General features: G+C 43.3%; 1 non-coding gene across 1 annotated transcript; it reads right to left on the minus strand.

The window, feature by feature from the left end:
• Window positions 1-21,065: 21,065 nt before the first annotated feature.
• Window positions 21,066-21,139, minus strand: TRNAS-CGA (transfer RNA serine (anticodon CGA)). Its single transcript has one exon. It is a non-coding gene; the product is annotated as a tRNA-Ser (tRNA).
• Between the last annotated feature and the right edge of the window lie 767 nt (window positions 21,140-21,906).

Raw genomic sequence — 21,906 nt, forward strand, 5'->3', positions numbered from 1 at the left:
TTCATTTTGTTTGCATTTTAATCGTTCCGTCCCCAGTTCACTTAACGATGACAGTGTGAAGTACATATACAAGTTTTAGAATCACTTCACCTGAATTCAATTTAGTATCACTTATAAGAATAGCACGCGAAAAAAAACGAAAGTTTAAACACAAAACACGAACACTTCTGCGTTCGAAGCTCGCGGGCCACAATGCAAGGCCATTTTTCACGTAGTATAGGATAATTTCTGACCACAAATGATTTTACGGCAAGAGGAACGCAAAGTTTTCAAAATGCGCTTGTACTTACTGCAAGCGGGCCGTTGGGCCCAAATGTACAAGGGTGCGCTGGCGCAGCTATATTTTTATTCGCCGCAACCCTGGCGCAACTTATGCTGCGCCGTTTTTGCGCTTTTGGCGCGATAACTTAAACTCTATACTTCGGTCTCCTGTCCCAGTAACTATAATGGCCACCAGAGGTGCATAAAATATGCACCCCTGGTGGCCATTATAATTACTGGAACAGGAAAAAATATGCACTCGCGTAAACGTGGTTCGCGGCCTCTCAATTTCTCATTCAATATTGACGACGACTCCCACGAAGAAATGCATTAGCGCAAGGGCTGCACGCAGGTAATTTCCATTCCGTGAGCAGGCTGCAATGTATCACTACGGTTTCAATGGCAGCTTTCGCTCGTTCCTGCGGTGTGTGTCACGGTCAATTCTATCTGGGATAAAGACGCTGTCTAGCGCCGGCGCGAAAATCGAATTTATGTACATTAATTACCTCCGCTCTTGGGAAGTAAAGCCCAATAGAAGAATTGTTGCGAAAGAAACGGGACTATGTTGAATGCTGATACGTTTAAGTAGAAGTGTAAGCAGTTGTGCTGTGGGAATTAAAACGCACAAAGGACCCGGCAGTTAGGGTCGCTCGCTATTTCGCTCTGCTGCTAAGCACAAGGCCGCGGGTTCGATTCTTAGCCGAGGCAGCCTCATTGCGACTGACGCTAAATGTAAAAGTGCTTTTCTACTACTCCGATTGTGTTGCCCACTAAACTCCCCACATGGCCAGAAATTATCCGGAGTCCTCCATTATGGCCTTTTATTAGCCTGCACTGTTTCCTTCAGCAATTAAATCTACAGACATCATAGTGAAATTTAGAAAACCATCGACAACGTTTTCAAATAAGTTCAGTAAATTCTCGAAATTCTTAACACAGAGATTTGTGATGCTACTGGTTGTAGAGCATTCTTTTCTTTTGGAAACACCCCCAAGGTTCAGTTTTTTTTTTTTCGAACGTCCAGGAATGGCGAGCTGGAGGTACCACTCTTTCTAAACAATGAGAAACATATCATCTTCGAAGAGATTTTAACAATGCCAATGTAACTGATCACTGAAACAAGTTTATAAAAAATTCTTGGCATTTTCAAGCTACATGTAAAATTCCTTCCATTCAAAAGCCGTGCCTAAAATTGGCTACAGGTAGTTCAACACAAGTCTTAAAAAACCAAACCGGCTTTAAAAAGTGGTGACTGTGTTGTTTTTTCGAGAGGGCATCTACGGTCGCTTTCAACCATGCTATTTTCTTTTTGGCCTGCTAACATGTGAAGGTGTGGTTCTAAAACATTCGCAGTCCTGCCTCCAAGTGCTATACGAGGACCACTGCAGGAGTGGATGAACATTTCCTCGCCCAGTAACCACCACATCCTGCACGCAACTCCAAGTGCGACTGGGCTCGAAGGCCTGATCGTTGCCACACCTTTTCACTCCTCGAACCTAGCTCACAATCTAAACTAGCAAAGCCGTGTAGAGAAGGACGGGGATGGCTGGTAAATAAGAAGCTAATTCCATTCCTGAAATAAAGCACAAAACGTTTTGATCTCGAGCTTTTTCTGTGACAGGGATTCAGACTAATTGCCAGGAAAAAACCGTAAAGGTTGAATTTGCTTTCCTTTTCCTTCCTGCTTCCAGTAAACCACGTGTACAAAAAAAAAACGTATTTTAATAGCTGTTTTTTTACCCCATTTCCTTCAGGCGAGTAAACCATGTCAATATAGTATTACGGTATAACGGTTCCTTCAGAGCTTTTGCCTCCGACCATACCATGTGACCGAAAAGTTGCATGGCGATGAAGTTGTAAAACGTCCATTCTTTGAAAGTGATCATTTTGCGAATTCGCCGACAGATTGAGCAAGAAGATATTAGTCCCGATAACACGGCGTTTATCACGGGAGAGCCTGCCTGCGTTTTAACAAGCTCTTAAACTGGGCACGCCCAAATAAACTTCGATTTCACAAGTTCGTTGTTTCTGATGCCGGGCGGTTAGTTCAAGTAAGAATGTTGTGGCTGCCAGCTCTCTTTGCGCCATTTCACAGAATTTTCTCGTTGAGCTTAAAGGCCGTCGTTGTACTCTTTCTAGATATATCGTCACAGCTTAAAACCGACTAACTTATATCTTCAGTTTTTCTGCGTTTAAAGGGCCCCTGGAAACGAAGTACTGAACATGAGCTACGCTAACTCACTCGATACTACATAAAAAGAGTCCTGAATTATTTCCAGTATTGCGCCTATGTTCACCATCGATCAAGGCGCCGTCCGCCGTCGTATACAGAGCAAGTGAAAATCAAAATCTTTTTTTTAGATTTCTCTAGCACTTTGGAGAGCCCCTTTTCAACCTGTCAAAGCATTGAACGGTATTGGCACTACAGCATCACGACACCCCAGAGAGCCAGAAGACCCGAACGAAATTTTCCGCACCCCCCCCCCCCACACGTCCACAAAAAATAAACAACAAAACAAACAAAGCAAGGGAGTTACATAAGAGAAAACCACTCTACGAGCCCGGTCACTCTGATCAATGGTGCGTTCAAAATGCGGAAGTCCACTTATTTTCTCCACCGACCCTCAAGGCCCCTGCTTTCCTTCAAATTCGTCACTGTCGCCATCCACATATTTGTTTCTTTCTCTGTCACTTCAGAATTGCTTTCTCGTCCACGTGGCCACATTTGCGCGCTGTCGCATGTCCGCGCGATTCTAGCGCCGCCCTCAGCTCATGTCTTGGCAGCCTTGACAGCACTATTTCTCTGAAGCGTTATGTAGCGTTTGCGACACGTTCTCCAGTGCGAATTTTGTGCCGGTCGTCATGCCACCCCGCTAAGTGTTTATGGTATACCTAGCATTTACTTGCATCCGCCTTGCCGGCACAGCTGTCTGGTCAATCAAGTGGAGCGGATGAATGAGGATAACACGTTTCGTAACAACAACAGTGCAGATGCGGGTCAAGGCTGCATACTATGTGACACGGGAGAATCCTCACACGTGTTTGAGAAACTAGTTAAACAAAAGGAGAAAGCAAAGCGAAGTGTTGCAGCATTGAACAACTGTCAGCGAAAGTACCCTCAATACCCTTTTTCAAAAAAGAAGTGCGAAGGTGCCCTCAATACTATTTTTAAACAAACTATTTTTGGGTTCGAACCCTACCGCGGCGGCCGCGTTTCGATGGAGGCAAAATGCAAAAGGCGCCTGTGTGCTGTGCGATGTCGGTGGATGTTAAAGATCCCCAGGTGGCCGAAATTATTCCGAAGACCTTCACTACGGCAACTCTTTTCTCCTTTCTTCTTTCACTCCCTCCTTTAGTCCTTCTCCTACGGCGTGGTTCGAGTGTCCAGCGATATATGTAAGACTGTACTGCGTCATTTCCTTTCCTCAATCCAATTATCAATTTTTTCGAACTACTGTTAGCAAAGCTGCCTGTATGCTGTTTTTTAAATAAACATTGTATTGCGGTATTTTTGCAGTTATCTCAAACATTTTGCATATAGGTTCATGTAATTGCGTTCAAATTTAAGCCCTTGATTTTCTTTTTATTGGTCTGACAGTTTCAAGAAATTTAATCACTACCAGTTTAGTATGTTTTAAGCTCAAACAAAAATTTGAAGCATCAGAGAAGGAAGAACCACAGGAATGATAATGTATTTTTTTATCGCTAGTTTAGCATTAAGGTATAACAATCAGTTCAGTGAGTTCATATTCTACCTTTTTTTTCTTTTTGAATAAACTAAGAAATGCAAACGCAAACATAAAAGACAAAGGCTCAAGTAAAAACAGGCGTAACAACTGATATTTACTGCTGCATATTTGTAATTCAGACCATAAAAGGCCTCTACGCCTTTTCTTACTATCCTTGCTCTCCTATCCTTTAACTCTCCTACTTTCAGCACGCGGCAGCGAGCGTGGCTCGGCTTGAGCCAGTGGGCAGGCCCGTGCACTTTCCTTTTCTTTCTTCCTATCAGCAGCAGCAGTAGCAGTACGTGACAACCGAAAAATTAAAACTGCAGCATGGTAACCATGCTTTAGCATCCAGACGCTCTCTGCAAACAGTGACCTTTTTTGTTTCTTGTCAAATCCATGGAAATGCCTATGGATCTTACTATCGCTATTCGCTTTGTGGCACAAATTAGCCAAATGAATAGATTTTTATCGAATTATTCGTAAGTTTATACCGTTTTAAAGTTTTCCCTTTATTACATACCCATTAAAATCTTGTTTCTCTCAACGACTCGCACTTGGTAGCCTAATTACGTAAGCAACCACAAATGCTTTACCAAACTTTCATATAGCCTGCTCACGCAGCTGAAAATTTCAGAGCCTGCGCTGACTTAATTTACACACTAAAGCAGGACGATATTTTAGACAATGAGAACGCTGTTATTATTTTTAGTTTTTGCTGGTCTGAAACTATATCCTCGAGAAAACTGATCCGACGAAAATCATCGCGCAGTTCTTAAATTTCTTTTCTCTTGTCATTTTTCCACGATACGGAAGGCATGAAAGCAGCGTTGACTTTGAAACTTGGCACTGCAATTCGTTTCTCTTCCTTGTACAATGATGTTTGGATTCAGAAAGCAAGGCGGAAGTTTCCAGACGACCTGCTTTTTTGTTTTTAACACCATAGCGCTAAAGTCTCCGTTCACCAGAAAATCATGTGTCGGCAGTGTCGGCATTGTCGGCTCCGTGAGCGAAAAATCATGGACATTTGTCTCTGGCATGTGGTCCCCAGAGAGCAATCTAGAAGACAGGTGGGCCACGCAGGTCACGTGACCTTGGAGCGTCATCAAAAGCTGCCCAATGGATAGTGGGCAAACTGCCCACCTTGGCACGCTGCAGTTAAATTAATGATTGGTCGCTCTGGAAGAGTAACGCGGCCACAAGCGGCGCTGATGGCCCACCGCCGGGGGCACCTCGCATAAGCGCTGCATCACTGCGCTAGGAGGAATGCGAGGACTTCCAGGGATCTACGAATGTAAAGTAGAGAATGACCAATTCCGCATATTTGGAAATCAAACCATTACGTCATCGCGTCATAGCCTGAAGGCCGAGCTTAGGTGTCCCCTCCAATTTTTATGACAAATTTGTAAGTATAGTAATTGTTTATTTCCTCGCCACCGAAGGCTGCGAAGGGAAAGTACCTCTCGAAGCCTGGCGAGGCTTGATTGACATTTTCTGACAAATTTCACTGCTTTTTTTTAATAATTCTATTAAAACCAAAATGGCCCTCTATTGATTACATATAAATTTGTTTGTACTCAACTACCCTCCGCCGCAGAGGACCAATTTATTGCGCTGTAAGGAGATGCCATTCGAAGTAGTTTGCTTGAATGAACCGTTTCGGAAGAATTTTCTTGTGAGGGGCCACAAAGGTACTCGTCTTTTTCATTATAAAGTCGGCCTCAAAAAAAAAAAAGAAAAATCTGGGTTCTGCGCTATAAGCGTGCCTTACATGCGTGTAACTGCATCACGCAAAGCGACCTCGCATCTCGTGGGCGGAAGGTACGTAACAGTGCTTGCTAGGTTTGGCGGCTGCCTTCTTGCAGCAGGTCTGCATTCTATAGCGACCGAAATCACACCTTTCCACACGCAGGTGGTGCTGTTGGACGGAGCTCTTCCGCACTTTCGCATTCCTGCTCTCGCGAAAGCTGCATTTTATGAGCGGAGCAAGACTGATCATACGATATAGCTTCCAGAAGAACCCTGAAAAGCCGCCTATTGTTCTCGTCAGCTTACCGCCTGCAAGCTGAACACCGTTCGCGCACGTAGATGCCGCGGACTGTAAGATTGAGGGGCGCGCCCAGTGAGCGCACCGCAAAGCATTCTACACATGCTATAGTGACGTCACGATGGCACTACGCACTTAGCCTTTTCTTCCGGTCCCCTGCGCTCGCCGGTGTGCCTGTCTTCCCTCTTCGCCCTATTGCCAATCTCTTCGATGACACAATTACAGTCACTGGAAAATTTCTTCCAGTGACTCTAGGCATAATTAGGGCGGCGCGCGACCTACGGACATTGACGCGGAGCAAAATGCAGCGTCGGTTGTAAAGTGGGGAGCGGTCTGCGACAGTCGCTTACCAAGTTTGTGACACCGTATATCAAATGCGCGCTATAAACTCCACCTCTATTCCGCGCTAATGGGGTGCTCTTAACAGTTTAGTCGGCTCTCTATAGCTAGTGACGGATATCCACGATGCAGCAACGAGAGCGTGGCGCGGGCACGGAGCAAATGGAGTCGCGAATGTCTAACGACGTCAGTTATCTCTGCAAGACGTGCCGCCTCCAGCCCCCGTTTTCCATGCCATGCGGTGAAGGACCTGCGGCAACCGTTTTGCAATACAATGAAGCAATGCACATTCTTTTCTTTCGCGAAGGACTGAGAGAGTACTGTCAATCCCTTAGCCGATTCAAAAGAAAGCACGACTAAAATTTTTCCCGGCTCTGCTTTTTTTACACATGAATTTGGAGGTGACGCGAAATGGTAACCGTCATTTTAAAAATTTGATTCGCGCACTCATTTACCACGGCGGGAAGGTTGAAATAGCCGGCTTTTATACAGCTGCCCTGACCTTAGTTCACTCATTTGACAGCTTTCGAGAATCCCAGAGTCGAATTAGATAAGCAAACAGACACTTTATATTGCTCTAGAATGTGCCGAAAGTTCACCATTTCGCAAGTGCTATTGCCTTCGCTTATTTTTTGTGCGTTATCACTTTAACCAGAAATCAGCGGTTTCGCCGAACTCTGTCTAAAACCTCCTTGACCTTGAAACAGCCTAGGAGGGCCGCCTAGGTCACGTGAATTTGTGGCATCACAACCAGTCCACCGGATTGTGAGGGAACTGCCCACCGTAGCCGATGGCAATTCAATATTACATTGATTTGTCGCAACACGTTGACTGCGGTTCTCTGAAGCCTCAACGGTGGCAGAACCTGTCATCGCAGGGCAGTGGCTCGTCACCTACCAATGCACCACTGCGTCTGGAGTAGTATGAGGATTCCCAGTGATCTATGAATGTAATGCACAGAATGAGAAATTCCGCATCATCATCATCAGCAGCAGCAGCATAAGCCCCCTGCTGGACAAAGGCCTCTCCAATTTTTCTCTAATTAACCCTATTCTGTGTCAGCTGCAGCCAACTTATCCCCGCAAACTTTTAATCTCGTCCGCCCACCTAACTTCCTGCCGCCGCCTGCTACTCTTACTGTCTGTGGTATCCAGTCCGTTACCCTTAAGGACCAGCAGTTATCATGCCTTCGCATTACATGCCCTGCCCAAGTCCATTTCTTCTTGATTTCGACTGTGATGTCAATAACCCGAGTTTGTTTCCTGGTCCACTCTGCCCTCTTCCTGCCTCTTAACGGAACACCTAACATTTTTCATTCCACCGCTCGCTGCATTGTTCTCAGCTTAAACGGAACCTTTCCGTTATCTCCACGCTACTGCCCCATAGTTGAGTACCGCTAAGATACAGCTGTAAAGCATACAGCATAGTGTAAACATTCGTTACTTTTTTTTTTCAGCGATAGCTTTTACGCAGCTTTGCGTTCGACAGGAACATCGTGGTTCGGTGCCCACACAGCTGCACATAAAATGGCTGAGGTGCGCACGGCAGCCACCGCGATAGATCGACATGGTAGGCGTAGAGGCATAATGAGGTGTGCCGCAGCGAAGAAGTACAGTGCTGCTAAAGACTAAACCACGTGACACCTACGCAACAAATGGGCACGTTGTGTGATGGCACAAAGCACACGTCATGTCTGTTTTCCGTTCACCAGAAAATCTGGTGCCCGTATTGTTGGCCACGGCGTTGTAAGCAAAAAATCACGGGCATGGCTCTGGCAGGCGGTCCCCAGGGAGCAACCAACGAGGCAGGTGGGCCACCTAGGTCACGTGACCTGGAGGCGTCGTCACAACCTGCTCACCAGATTATGAGCAAAGTACCGAACCACAGTAGCAGGTGGCAATTAATAATTCTTCGCTCGGGAAGAGCAACCTCGGCCGCACAAGGTTCGCCACTGGAAGCATTTGTCATCGCAGGGCATCGGCGCATCGCTTAACCGCTGCACCACTCACTACGCCAGGAGGAGTATGAGTGCTGCCGGGGATCTATGAATGTAAAATAGAGGATGACCTTCTGCATATATGGGAATAGACCCGCTACGCTATCGCGTCATACCCTTAAGGCGGAACTTAAGTGTCCCCTCCAATTTTTTTTTTTGTCATCGTAGTACCATCAGCGTGGGCGCCATTTAGTTCGTCATGGCCTCCATTCTCATCAAGTTGGGCGCTGCCACAAAGTAATGAGATGAAATTACATATCTTCTCCGCTTGCTTGCGCATAATATAAGGATTGCGTACGATTCCCTTCCCGTACCTGTATAATGCTGTTGTTCAGACGCCTTGTGTACCGCATTTTATTTAAGTGAGCAAAACCAGATAATTAATGCCTGCTGAAATAAATGTGAATTTTAAACCAGGGTGACAGTGAAGCAAAAATTAAGGGGTCATTTGTAGCTCTTTCAAAACTTTCTAAAACTACTGACAGGGCGGTTACCACTGTATAACGTGACATTCAACGACAGCTGTTAAGGTATTTATATTTTACTATACGTTGAGGCAGAGAATAAGGGAGGGACTTCACACCTGTGTATTTAAGAGCGCCTTTTTCTTTGTCCCTAAACATTAGCCTTTCGACTAGCTCTCCTCTGCATTTATCCGCTGTAGGGGCGCGGTGCCACCAATCACCCTCTCCTCGGAGGGCGCGTTTCTCACCAGCTACCGCAGATTGACGGTGCGACATTCCTCCGTTCTCGGACTACTATACCTCCTCCCTCCAAAGTAAACATCCTCCGGTTGAATCCCGTTTTAATCACCCTCTGGTTATGCATTCATATGCTCTTATCATACCCTCCGCCCTCCACGCTAACACGAGAAATATCTGCACGTACAATTCAAATATATCTGTTGCTAAAAAGCGCACTCCGCACAAAGCATTCGCCGTGTTGTGCCCTTAGGGAAAGTAAATTGGTTAACTCTGAAACTTATGGTAGGGAACTAGCGTTACGATAATTTGCATCAATGGCAGCGGGTACAATGCGGCGAAGGTGTGCCTTGTACATAATCTTTTTGAATCGCCATAGCATACACTTATCATATTAAATGCGTTGTAAGCAGCGCGAAAAACACGAAGACAGAACTAGCATGGCAGCGAGAGCGCTGACTTTCAATTGGTAATTATTTAAGCACAGCTGCATTTATACCTTTCACGCCAAAAAAAACACCGAGAAGCAACTCTGCCTCATAACTCATTCATATCTCGTTTCTCAGAAAATCTCGTTTCATATCTTAAATATCGTTTCATTACGTTTCATAAATTCATATCTCGTTTCTCTTCAGGAAGTCGGCTTAACGGCGAACCAGTGATGATGAAGGTTTGCTAATGCATTCAGAACCCTCTTTATCAATGCAGTACGCTTCGACAAACTCGCTTAATGTTTGATCCTTATGGTTGAAAGTGACTCTTGTCTAATGAACCTATGGGGCGCACCTCTGTTCGGGTTGTGAGTATTTCTAGAGCTATATTTTAAACGACAAAAAGAATTACTGCGCTCCCTCAAGAAAATGCCAGCAGTCATTTTCAAGCATAATGATCAAACAGTAAGAGAGTTAGTCAAAGCGTACAATATTGATAAGGGATGGTTCTGCATGCGTTAGCAAATCTTCATTATTCCTGGTTAGCCGTGTAACTGGCTTCTCGGAGAGGGCATTTTCTGCACTGCAAGATCTTAATCAGTGATAAGGTAGTGTTGCTTGGTTTCAGTGGTTTTTATTAAAATAATAGCAAAAAGGAAGGAAAAGATATTTGCTAGCCCCGGCATCTGCCATCGATACTGAAGCACCTGAGCTGGGGCAGCGGAAATAAAGGATAGCAGGCAGAATAGAGAAATGAAGTGAAAGAGGTGAGGGGACAGGAAGAGAGGATAGGGGGAGAAGTAATATGTACAAACTATTTACTCAATAAGAAATGTGTCCAGGTTGTGCGCGTGATTAGTTCATGTTTGAGTAATTAAAACGCACACAGCACTGTGTTGGCTACAACTGTAGTGGGGCGTCCAGTTATTAGTCGTTCAAGGTTGAAGTAGTGTTGCTTCCGATTTATTTTTGTTCGTGTTTTTTTGGTGGAAAAGATATAAATGTAAGTCTGTTTAATAAATCGTCAGTTGAAATTCAACGCTGGTGTTGTCGCGCGAGTTCTGTCTTCGTCCTTTTCGCAATGTTTACAGTGGATAACATAAAAAAAACTTGCCCAGCTTCCCGTTCTTTAAATATCCTTTGAAATATATACACTGCACAGACCGAAATGCGAGGTTCTTTCATTGGGTTCAATTCAACAAGGTTGCAGATTTATCCAGGAAGAAGAATCGGTCGCATACGTAGGCGCCCCGCCGCGGTGGCTCAGTGGTTATGGCGCTCGACTACTGATCCGGAGTTCTCGGGTTCGAACCCGACCGCGGCGGCTGCGTTTTTATGGAGGAAAAACGCTAAGGCGCCCGTGTGCTGTGCGATGTCAGTGCACGTTAAAGATCCCCAGGTGGTCGAAATTATTCCGGAGCCCTCCACTACGGCATCTCTTCCTTCCTTTCTTCTTTCACTCCCTCCGATATCCCTTCCCTTACGGCGCGGTTCAGGTGTCCAAAGATATGAGACAGATACTGCGCCATTTCCTTTCCCCAAAAAACCAATTATTATTATTATTATTATTATTATTATTATTATTATTATTATTATTATTATTATTATTATTATTATTATTATTATTATTATTATTATTATTATTATTATTATTATTATTATTATTATTATCATACGTAGGCCATATAAGCAGCGCCCAATCGGTAACCCTGCGCTGCTGTATCAGCTGCACAACATCCTGAATGCGCAGAGAGAAGTATTCAGGCTTCATAGGACCTTGCTTGCAGAAACAAAGGCAAAAACGTTCAACTTCTATGGACAGCGCAACGAGAGACCAGCCATGTTCCTACTGTTTGATGTAGTGCGAGATGAGGCGACGCCGTAGCAAAGGCTGATGAGCATCATCAAGGCGCCGTTGTTTTGTAGTCCAGTACAGGCAACACGCACTAATACGCCCCTGATCGATCGCTGCACACTGAAAGGGCAGCACGGACCCACCCTGATCGAAAACAAATCAGACATTGTGCCAGATAGGGCGCGGTGTGTCCTGTATACGAAGCAATAGTTTTTTAACGCGGCAGTATACTGCAGGAAACGATATATCCTGGCTTATACATATGCGCACATAAAAGGAAGCAAGACTTCCGTATAGATTTGAGGAATTCTGTACGAATATAAAACAATTGATTGATTGATTGATTGATTGATTGATTGATTGATTGATTGATTGATTGATTGATTGAGTGATGTTCACCTGACCTAACGAACCCATTTTAAGTACCACCTTCTACTCTGTAGTTCTCAGAGTCCAAAGCTAAGAAGCCAAACATTTGGGCTGTAAGGGATACGATAGCGGAGCTTGGTAGGCGAAATCCCCTCTGCAGCTTTAATTCCCTTGTTCTCCGATAAATTACACTTGCACAGGAATCGATCGTTTTTCGCGCTCCCTGATATGAAGATGTGGTTCCTCGACCGCTATTTGGTTGCTTCCGGTGTGTTGGCACTATTTCGTGCTTTTTCGCGCACAAACTGCGCTAAACACTTCCTGATGACCGCCGAGAGACCTCTAGTGAGGGCAAGTAATTCACCACTTTCTTCATTGAGCGTGTTTTCAATTATTTAAGCAACAGTTCCAGTTTTGAATCGACTTGGGTATTTACACGAGAGCGGGGAGCACGCAAAAATACATCCCGAAATTCGCCACACAAGTAAAAAACGCCATAAGCCAAATACATCCAAGTCCCATAAAGCAGAAAAAAAAGAAACCAAACTAGAAAAGCGTCGCTGGGCCAAAAAGAGAATTTTTTTCGCCTTCCTTTATTATTTGCGCCTGTCCGTGTGAAATTTATGCCGCTCGTTTTATCGGCAGCCTGTTCCCACATCTCTGAATTCCTTCTTCGCAAAAATTGCGGCGCCGAGACAGCCAACGGCCAGAATGAGTGAAACATACCCGCTCCTCTGTTGTTAAGGCGTGTATCTGATGCTGGGCCCGCTAGCTCGCACCGCAAAGAAGGCGGGGGGGGGGTATCGTTCCCTCTCGGCTTTTACAGTGAATAATGGTATTCTCGACATCTTATTCTTTTTCTTTGATCAACGCGATGTTTGTCTTCTACTTCCTAGGCACTTGTATCGTCGCATTGCGTAGGATCATTTTTCAAGAAATGCGCTTAATGAAAGAAATGCTGGGGATCATTTCAAGCTGCTAACCTCAAGCTCAAGGAAGGGTTGGAAACTCCTGTATTCCAGCCATTGTCCAGCGAATCCCGATGTCAGCGCCAATTCTTCCTGTAGCGGCCGGAAGAAAGCCAACTGGATCGTCGTACCGTTGTCATGGCAACGGCATCCAGAAGAAAATACTTCATTCCCGAGGGTGATTTGGACCACCCCCGACAAAAATAAAGCAACTTCGTTTTGCGGGGCTTCAGACAAAATGGCCGCACGTGGCCGCAGCATGTCGCGGCGTACGCATGTGCAGGAATGGTTCATTTTTAAACATCACTACTCATCCGGTCACCAGGCGTGCTGAAGTAGATTAAACCGAAACTAATCGGAGTCACCTGTCACTGGTTAAGCTGCTAGTCTGAAATAAGGTACAACGCAGGGAAATGCGATGATACCTGAAGAGAAAATAAATTTTGGTATCCTTACCTCTCTAACATTTTCCGTAACACTTGGTATAAAAGAGCCACTACATTTTAGCTTCTCCAGTGTAATGTACGTGAACGCTATGACTGACACTGACTCACACCTTAATGTCCATAGCCAGGTCAAGCGGTCCAAGAGCCCGCTTTTACTATGGACACCCTGTCATCACGTATATTGTGATGGTAAAAAATGAAATAAATGAAATCAAATATTCAGGCATTGCACTGTACAAATTTGAGCTGGGGAATTTTTCGATAAGTACAAATACTTGAGGTTCTCTAGAGGATTTTTTTATTTCGACATCTGTTAGGAAGTGTTTCCCAAATGTTATAAATATTCAGTGTAGTGAGTAAGTCTAGTGAGTGAGTAAGTGTAAAGTGTAGTAAGAGTAAAACTGATTAATAAACGACATTTTCAAGGTAACTGTGGTGTGACATATCGTCTTATGCTATAGACATAAAACAATAAACACATGTCTTGAACGAGGAGCCATAAACCCAACTTATCCCGTCGTCAAGAAAATAAATTATATGACTACTTCGACTGAACTGTCCAGCGTGTATACCTCATGTCCAGCTTGCATATCCACCAAAAATATTAAGGCACATAGTTCTTGTTTGCTGAAATAATAGCTCACAAAGGCTGGTTGTGTTTATGGCTTTCCACAAGGCAGCAGAGTCGTGCATTCGTAACTTCACCTTTGGTCGTGCTCGGCCTCGCATTAACCAAATTCCTATTGGGGAAGTGCCACCTACTTTTTGCAAAACATGGGAATGAGTGCGTGCTTTTTCGCATTATTTTACCTGCATTAACCTGTTTTACCAATTTTTCATTTCTTTTAATGAAATGCTTTTTTTTTAATTTCATTATTTTATTTTTACTTCACGCATTATACAAGACAAGATTAAACATAGGTGCTTTCTTCCAGAAGCAGGTTCATGCATTGTGGTCCGTCATGATCTTTGTTCCCCCAACGCACTGTCTCGACCATTGCCATCACCAAATAGGATTGTTGTTCTAAGTAATCAAGCTACGTACAAGAGTCTGTTACTTAAAAGGTCACTAACAGCTTGAAATTTATCGCACATTAAGGCTGATCTTCGAACGTCACTAAAGTTTTTAATCAAGGATCCAGCTTACAGCGCACCCTAAAACTCATGAACAAGCTAAAGTTATCTGATAGAGCTGCTTCTAGGTTTACTTAAACCGGAAGCGGAAGTGCATTGTGCAATAATGGCCTCCTAAGCTCAAAAATCCCATGAAAAGATTCTTTGTATTCTCTGGCTCCACATCTCTGCTGGCGATAGAATACCTGCTGCAGAGCCTACCAGGACGAATTAAGAGACACAGCTACCGTCTCAGCTAATTATTGTTTCATTGCCCCTACTTTCGAGGCTGTCTAAGCCTACAAATTATTTTCGTCAGCAGCGACCTTGTGCACTCGCTTTCGGGGCTTGCTTCCGTACACTGAAAAGCTCGTTAGGCTATGGCTTTCCACATGAAAAAACAAGAAAGGCACTTCATTGTGATATACACTCTACGATGTCCCATTTCTTTTTTTTTCACGATTGTGCCTGCTTTTTGTTGCAGGATACAGACGGTAACGCAGCTTAGACACAAATTATGCAGGCTTCAACCCGAATTAGGCACTCAGCTATTCACGGCGCATTCTAGAACACAGACTGGGAACTTTCAGTTTCAATATCCATCAGCCCTAGGGCTGTAAAAGGGAAGGCCGGCGTTGTGGTGCTTTTTCTTCTTTAGAGCTGGCCAATAAGGCCGGAGTACTTTAGATTTTCAGTAGGACCTGCGGCCTTTCAGCAAATGAAGGCGCAGGTAGAGCTCGGAAACGCGTAGTCGCTTGCATCGCATGCACTACCATGAATAAAACTTTTAGACGCAAACTGTTTCAAAGCTGTCTTGAAGGAGAGAAAGATTAAGCGCTAGCAGACTGGAAGCAGAAATAAGGAAGAAAGCAATATCAGAGTTAACGTGTATGCATCAGAGTAATTAGCCCTCCAAACTAGACCTCAAGCAGACATAGATCTCACGATGCCACGCTTTTCAGTGTGCCTGCTTGGCTACCTCACTTAAAGCGCTCTAAGCTAGGTAAATGTACGGCAGTGAAAAGTACAGGGACACTCCAGGCCTCCACTCGTTGCTGCTCTGACCAAAACATTCCTAAGACTAACAAACAACAACCAATATACTGAGTGGTATCAATATTGTGCAGTGGCTCTAATCTTCTTGAACGAATGCTGCAGGGAGATGTGCTGCACTTGCTCCTTTGAAGAAGTAAAGTGAAACATCAAAGCATAAAGGAATAAAGAGCACTTTATAAATTTAGCAAAGCCAGCTATGTCCCTGCAAACTTTTCAGGAGACGGCTGCGCAAATGAGCTGGGCTTGTAAAGATTAAAAATTCTTTCATCTTTAAGCAAGTCTAATTCTGTATTTAGGTTTTCTAGCTTTCGTGTTTTGCAGGCTTTCTTTTAAGGTAAAGTTTGAACTCAGAAACTGTCTGAAACTACAGGACAGATAACACACTACAAAGAAAAATTTTTAGTCCAAAATGTGCGCCATCTTAATGTCAAAACGTCAGGCTTTCAGGCTCCACGTTACAATTAACAAAACTGCTTAGGTGAGAAAATATGCGCTTTTCAGTAGCTGTCACAAACACATTTGTTTTGACATCCCATACATTATTAAACCTTCCAGCCTGCAAATGCATAGCTCACGAATAGTCGGGGCGCTCAGTGCTCGAGTAAAACCTCAGCTGCTTCAAGAAGCAGCTCTTTTTGTAGAAGGATTTGTTTCCATGTTAGAGATTTACATATATGATTCAGCATTGCATTTGAGTCAAACGCCTGCATTTCTTTTTATTCGCGTGAATAGTGAATATTAACGCTTACGCACAAGCATAAAGTTTCGACATGAACGGGACGCGTCGCCTACGGGAATTACTTATGTTTGTCGCCATAGCATCACGTAAAAACAGTTATTCCTAGCCAAATCAGAAAACAAAATGCTGTCGTGAATGATTCGATCACTGTACGCGATAACTGATTTTTCAGATGAACAAAAGGCAAAAAAGCGGAAAAGTTTTTCTCTCTTTATTATCGCCCTCGGACGGGAGACCTCTCTTTATGGCGCGATAACCTAGCAGACGGCATTTTATTGCGCTTGTAAGCTGTCTCTTCGAACAAGCTATTGCAACCTATAAGAGACAGAACATAATAGAAGACCAGAAAACAATTCCTTTCGTGCCTATTGCATGCGCCGACCAGTTTTCGTTTTCTTGTTGAACTGCAGCAAGGTCAATGCCACGACTCCGGAGACGTATAAACTGCGATAACGTTTTGTTCAAATCGAAATTTCTTTGAGCCATATAACTTCGATAAAAGACACTCGTCGTACAAAAGCCAATGCTCGCCAAGTGTATGCCATGGCACTATAAAGTAAACAGGATTGCTGCAGCAGTGCAAGATTACTGCGAATGCCGCATGCTTGGATATATCGGTAGCTATTTGCTAAATAATGCGCTAACACTAAAGCGTGATTCATTCATTTTGGGTTCCAGAACAATATGTTCACACCACGCGTTTCCTCCTATACAGGTTATCAGGGCTGCATACAGTTAAGTACGCGATTGCAAACTGTGCAACTTTCGCACCCTAAGAACGAACAAATTGACTCAAACATTAGGAGCCAATTGTATACAGCTTACCACAGCGAATCATATGCATTTTTTATGTTGTGGTGTAGGAAAAAGGGTTCAGAAATTCTTATTCGGAACTCTCTCTTGACCTTCTGTCAAGCAGTACTTTTTTAACAACTGGAAGCTCCCGAAATAAAGAGAATATAAAAACAATTTATTTTCTTACGCTGAGAAACTCTAAAGCATTTCAGCAGACAAGGGGAGAGAAATGAGAGGCTTGTTATGACATGCTTATGTAGGAAGCCAATATTCACCGAAATAAGAAACAGCACAGAGGGATTGGCATTTGGCCAAACCACGCTAACTTATGCGCCATTTTAATTTCTCCTTTTCATCAATGGAAAATTAATACTGCAAACATTTAATGTCTGAAAGATAGTTTGTTTAGGAAGCAGATGAAAAACAATCACATGCCGCAAGTGGGATCCGATCCCACGACTTCAAAATTTCTCGCACTGCGTTCAACCAACTGGTCTACGGTGGCGGCTGTCAAATCTACTTTCGGTGGCTGCGATGCCTGCAAGCGAACCTTGAGAGTGCTCACCAGAGCCAGCCTCGTTCATAACAGCGGGTATAGTAAGTCCCTTATTACCTCGAGTTTCGCGTAGAACGTTTTCAAACAATGAGGAGGGAAGCTGTGCAAGAACCTTGTTATGATACCTATAGCATCAAGACTTCCACAACCAAGGCCGTCCTTAAGCTAATTATCCCGCAGGGGTAGGGAAATGACGGGCTCTCGCTATGACATACATGTGACGTAAGCACAATCACCGAAACGATGAGAAGCGTTTAAAAATAGAAACATCCCATAGCTTCTTTTGGTTTCAGTGCCTGCTGATTTTCCGCGTACGTAAAGCAATTAAGCGTTTTAGATTTCCTCACTTCGTCCATGCGACGACGTGCAGTGTGCAAAGAGAAAGGCCGCTAAGATGCAGGATGCAAGATAAGAGAGAAGTTTTCTCAAACCGGGGACTAGTCTCTACAACGCCAGCACGGAAATCGACTATCGCTTCTCACGTGTGCTGCAGTTTCACTTGCTGTTGTTATATGGGCCATTTCGAAATGAAAGACACAGTGACACGCGGGTACACTTCCCGCTAATCTTTGCTTACTGTTACCTTCATACCATTCATTTCTGGTTGCTGACATCGAAGTAAAGTTTGCACCCCACCCAGCACAAGATTCGTGTTCTCTCCTAAGACTCCTACGTTCCTTGTGGCACTGAAATTTCTGAATGCACTGTTCGTTCCAGTCGCCCAGGTGCAGTGGCATCACTATATTAAGTGCAGCTTTGGGACGTTTTTCTGACATATTTGTCATATGCTACGAAGAGAGTCTCCCCTATGAGGCAAGACGTCAGGATAGAAAAAAAGGGGTGGTGTAGCTTGTGACACCACTGGCCAGATGCTAGTTCTGTTCCATGCAGTTTGCCGCAAACAAATAAGGCTCTGGGTAAAGCAGTTGCGTGCTTTTTTTTTATCTTCCGTAATGACTGTGAGACTCACTGAAATAAACCTCCATCGCGAGGCTCTCCTGTAGCAGCAAAATTTGTTGCTATAAATGGAGAAAACGAAGCCTGTAAGGTTCGCGTACTAGTTACTAAACGTCTTTTTCTATTCTACCAGCACGATTGCTTTAGGAGTAGTGAAATAATTGCCTAACTAGTTTCTACACATGCGAACAAGCAAACTTTTGCTAGCGCTGGAAATATTGCTCAAGATATTTTTCTAAGAAATTCGCGTTACGAATAAGCTTACTCGGCTTCCTCAAGGTCGGGGAGACTCCCGAAAAATTGTGGAGGCTGTGGCGTCACAATTTCTTTGAAAACCATACACGCCGTGGCTCCACATAATCATTCTGAAAACTCTGATCCATAATTAGCGACTGTAAGGACCTAAAATTTTTGCAGTTTATTTGGAGATAGGCGTCCTGCGATTGCCTGGTAACAACCTTCACACGGCACGCTCTTTTCCCCGGGTCCTTTAACAAACGCTTCTTGATAGCAGAAACCATTTGAGCGTACAGTTATATTTGATACCATTTTCGTTAACATAATTTCAAAAGAAAATTTTCCGCTAGAACCCCCGTCAGGTATTTTTGCTGTGACTTTAAAGAACGCTGACTTTTCATAGTGACTCTCCTTTCTCTTTCTTTATCCCCTCACCCCTTTCGCCCCGCGTAGGGCAGCAAACCGATTATTCTTCCAATTAACCTTCCTGCCTTTCCTCTTCTCCCCTCTTCCTTCTCCCTGTTCTCAGTTCATTATCCATTATCCCATACAGGCAGACCATCAGCCATTCTTATTAAAAGCGAATTCAGCTGAATTTTGTTCTATTATTTTTTTAACATAAATGTACTGTAGACCGTGTCCGCACGTGTACATTGTTCTACTCTTTATCAAGCGCTGTACAGAGGCCGCATAAAACACACAAATCGTGTCTTTCAGCTTTTTATCCCCGGCGAAATTAATACCTCATCCCTGGGGGTCATCTCGGCAGGCGTGTTGTTAATCTTGGAAGTGTTTTTCTTTGTATTGTTTTCCTATATGCTCATAGTCCTTGTAGACTTCATCTTAGGCCCCTATAAAATATGAGGTAACATACCTGACTTTTTTGAGAACGGAGGTAAGCTCGTTTAACTTCTCAAGCCCTTTTGTGCTCTTCAGGTTAATGTTTTTTTTTCGCTCAAAAATAGATAGAAATAATAGCGTGATGTGTCAGCGAAAGATGGTAACGCAAGATCAAGCCTGTTCCTTAAAACAAGAAAGAAGACTAAGCTAACTATCATTCCTTTTCTTCCATCTGTTCACTTCCATGAACTGAAAGGAGGTCTTTTCCTGAACTTCAAGATTAAGTGTGAATACGAACCTCGCACAATAGCAATCATGCATCTGAATTGTGTCTCGCGAAGAAAATCTCTTTTGCGTGATCAAAAGAAAGCAGATATACTGCATACCCTGTGCATACCAATTAGCCCCAATAAACCCTCATATAGACCATAGTTCATTGCTCAAGCTATAACCGAAGCTATTCTGCGTCGTTCGTAGCATATCAAGATTTCTGCAGGCGTCCGCTCATGCAAATTGCCCGTAATGAACTGTGCTGTCTCTCGAAACTATAGCACTATAAGTGCTTCTTGGGTGCGCGAATTACCGTTCTCAAATTCTAGAAAGCAATGTACCTTTTCACTACCGGCGGGTGAATACATTGCAAAGCGATGGATATTTCGTACACGTGCCTTTATTCCTCGTTTTGTGATTTTATGCCTGCGCAGAAAAGCATAAGTGTGAAATATTTTTATTCTCATTTCTGGAATGCACGTGTGTTACATTACCAAATAAAGAGCAGTGAAGGCGTTGTACAGTAGCTTTAGTAAAAATTTAGCCGAAGTGGTTTTCGTGAACCTTGGAATCAGTTTTCAAGTTACGTCACGAATTGCGAAAGCTTTATTCGTTGTATTTTATGGGCCGTCGAAATCATTTTGTCGCAGCTTAAAGGCAGCCTTTATGAGAAAAAAAATCATGATGTAGTAACTCGGGGCTGTCTATCAGGGCTTTATCCTCTTATTTTATTGAAAATGTAAAGTTTAGCATAGGTTTATATATATACAAGGGTGGCGCTGGTGAACAATCTCAAGATTTGCTTACACGCAAAAGATAAATACCCACTAGAGCAACAGATTAGAGCGCCGTCACCGTAGCTCAGTTGGTAGAGCACCGGATGCGAAATTCGCAGGTCGTGGGTTCCGATGCCGCCGGCGGCATGGTTGTTTTTTCTGCTGCCTTATAATGAATTTCCTTTAAGCAACAGAGTAATTGAAGTATTATTCTCCCATCGTTCAGCAAGACAAGTTAAAAAAAATAATAATAGACGTTCCCCTTTGCACCTTGGTTTCAGTGACTGTTCGCTTCTTTCATAAGTTTGTCAAACGAGCCCCTCATTTCCCTTTCATTGGTATATATATATATATATATATATATATATATATATATATATATATATATATATATATATATATATATATATATATATATATATATATATATATATATATATATATATATATATATATATATATTAAGGAAGCCAACAGTCACCGACACCAAGGTGCATAGGGGAATGTTTTTTTTTATTGTTATCTAGTGCCAATCAATTAGTTTTTTTAAGAAAATTACTTATAAAGCAGCAGAAAAAACAACCATGCCGCCGGTGGGATCCGAACCCACGACCTCCGAATATCGCGTCCGGCGCTCTTACCAACTGAGCTACGGCGACGGCTGTCCAATCTGCTGCTTTCGTGGGTATTTATGTTCATTGTGTGTAAGCGAACCTTGAGAGTGTTCACCAGCGCCACCCTCGACCATAGCGGTGGACATAGCACGTCCTGTTATACCGCGAGTGTGACGTAGAACGTCATCTAACGGCGAGGGCGGAAACTGTGCGAGAGCCCTCTTATGCTACCTATGGCAACAAGACTGCCAGAACCGAGACCCCCGTTAAGCTGTTAGCAGACAAGGTAAAGGAAATGAGGGGCTCGTTTGACAAACATATTAAGCAAGCCAACAGTCACTGACACCAAGGTGCATAGGGGAATGTTTTTTTTTCATTCTCTAGTACCAATCAATTAGTTTTTTTAAAAGAAAATTACTTATAAAGCAGCAGAAAAAACAACCATGCCGCCGCCGGACGGAATATACGGAGGTCGTGGGTTCTGATCCAACCGGCGGCATGGTTGTTTATATATATATATATATATATATATATATATATATATATATATATATATATATATATATATATATATATATATATATATATATATATATATATATATATATATATATATATATATATATATATATATATATATATATATATACACAGAGTATGAGAATTCTGCAGCTATTCACCTATCATTGGTAATATTTTCTATGCAGTACGTGAGATGCTAGGCGGGATGCTAGAGGCGCATGTATTGTGTGATGTCAGTGCATGTTAATGAACCCCAGGTGATCAAAATTTCCGGAGCCCTCAACTACGGC

Source organism: Amblyomma americanum, chromosome 2 (assembly GCF_052857255.1).
Source record: "Amblyomma americanum isolate KBUSLIRL-KWMA chromosome 2, ASM5285725v1, whole genome shotgun sequence".
In the NCBI taxonomy this organism is placed as follows: Eukaryota; Metazoa; Arthropoda; class Arachnida; order Ixodida; family Ixodidae; genus Amblyomma; species Amblyomma americanum.